This window comes from Wasmannia auropunctata, unplaced genomic scaffold (assembly GCF_000956235.1).
Source record: "Wasmannia auropunctata unplaced genomic scaffold, wasmannia.A_1.0 LD335479.1, whole genome shotgun sequence".
In the NCBI taxonomy this organism is placed as follows: domain Eukaryota; kingdom Metazoa; phylum Arthropoda; class Insecta; order Hymenoptera; family Formicidae; genus Wasmannia; species Wasmannia auropunctata.
Window position 1 is genome coordinate 2,252 of NW_012027411.1, and position 2,275 is coordinate 4,526.

The 2,275-nt window shown below is 28.7% G+C and overlaps 1 protein-coding gene across 1 annotated transcript in view; it reads right to left on the reverse strand.

The window, feature by feature from the left end:
• LOC105456911 (fatty acyl-CoA reductase 1-like) overlaps window positions 1-2,275 on the reverse strand; it is a 17,474-nt gene that overhangs the window by 1,074 nt on the left and 14,125 nt on the right. The gene's annotated exons all lie outside the window — the stretch shown is intronic.

Genomic DNA, 2,275 nt, shown 5'->3' on the forward strand with positions numbered 1-2,275 from the left:
ATAAGAATAGTTGAAAGAAAACATATCAAGGTTGTCAGGTGGTATTGAGGGCATCAGAGACAACGAATTTGTATTACTATATTTTCTTTCATGGAATGAAAAATAACTCACAGCACAATTGGCCACATACACTCTTCTCAGCAGTCGTATTAACCTAAATTTAATAAATACGTTAACACAAAAATCAAAATAGTTTAGTTATGACGACATAATTTCATATTACTCAATCCGTAAATTCAGAATTTGGAAGTACAATAAAATAGATTTGGAAAACAAAGCAGATAAACTAGTAGATAAAGAGAAAGCACACAAAATAATGTTTCAAAAAAACTTATGATAAAACTACATGTTTTTACGAAAAAAAAATACCTACATTATTACAATTTGTGGAACACAGATGGAGACAAATATATAGTTCAAATAATTTGCATTTGTTAAATTAATTAAATATTTCATTTAAGACTTACATAGGTTGACGCCCAATGAATTTCAAAATGAGATCTATGAACATAGCTGGCAGAATATGCAATAATATCGTTAACACGTAGAACAGAGTATAGTTATAGGTCAATATTGTATGGGGAGTCCAGACAGTTCCTTCTAAAGGCACCTCTTTTACAATTTGAAATAACATCTTTATATCATCTTCATATGTCAGATATTTCTGGCTTGTACAGTTTAAAACAAATGTAGTATTTGATACAAAGCTACATAATAAACAAAACTATACATTAATTAATAAGTTAAAAATAATATGTATATATAATAGATTAAAGCAATTACATAAAATTTTGTATAATCTGCATTAAGTTACAGAAAATAATTCAAATTTTTACGAGATTATGTAATGCACAAAGTATTATTAAAAAGTACTAATCATTTACAGTCGTTTTATCTTCAGATAAACTGTTTATTTAATAGATAAGTGTCTGAACAGTCAATATAACGTTATGTGTTTTAGTAAATGACGTATTTATCAAAAATATAAGTACATAAAAAAATTTATTAAATTATACAAAAAGATTTGTTTCACGAGGACAAACATAAGTAAATATTTATGCAGAAAGAGAAAAATTAATCTTTTACAATATCTTTGATCCAAAATGAAGAAAACGTATAAAATATACATTTGAGAAGAATATAAATATAGGTTAAAATTCTTGTTAAGAATATTAAATAAAGATTATATCTTTAAACAATTATGTATACAACGGAGTACTCAAAATTTTCCGACTTTTTCCATACAATTGAGACTAATTCAAAATTTTATTATTATAAGTATCGCAAATCTATAGTTGAGACAATTTGTTGTAAAGTATCGACGTAGAATTGTAGTGATTGTGAGAATATCATATCATATATTGTTTAGGAACTTTTTTTGTACTGCCTATACTTAATTTGTATTCAATAATTTCTTTCTGAGATGAAAATAATTAATATCAAAAATCACGAAACTGTACGAAATTTTAATTTTTTTTTAATAAGCTTGTTCAAATTTGTTCATTTAAATAATTTTTTTTGTCAAAAATGCTTAAAGAAGTTTTTAAGTAAATATCATGAGACACGATCCTGTCTCGGCGTTAAAGAAATGTGCGTCGAACCGGACCGTGTCTCTTTACGCGAGCCGGCGAATCGCGAGCACTCGAGATTTCGGAATCTCAACAACGGCTGAACGAATCAATTTTTAAGTAGGCTCAGTGGATAGCTTAGGTTCAAATTATATAACAAAAATGTTTTAATATTTTTACGCTCGCATCAATGCCCGCATCATTGCCTGCGTCGTTCTATCGAGCGAGCCGATTGAATTACTGGCGAGAACAACATCCGAAGGAGTTTTTTGCCTGATGATGCGCTTTGTTAAACGGACGCCATTAGATTCCAAAAGGCATAAAAAATGATGAATTTTGGTAACAAGCGAAATTTTTTAACGAATATCTACCCCTCCTAAAAAATAAAAAACATTGTTTTTTAATTTTTATTTTATTTCAATTAATCATCGGTTTATTATGGTACATAACAATTGTTTCATAAAATAATTAATTGTGGAAAATCTTTTTTGTTTCACTTCATATCTTTTTAAGCCGAAATTTGATCATAGTAAATGACATTCCTTCGCGTTTGCTTGGGGGGACACACAATGTGCTGTCGGTGACAATTTTAATGTGACGCTCCGTTGCTTGTATATGACAGGGTATTTCCAAATCTTTAATTGCAGCATCTGCGAACATATATTCTCGGATATATCATTTCATTGTCTGACATTGATCGCGAAAAA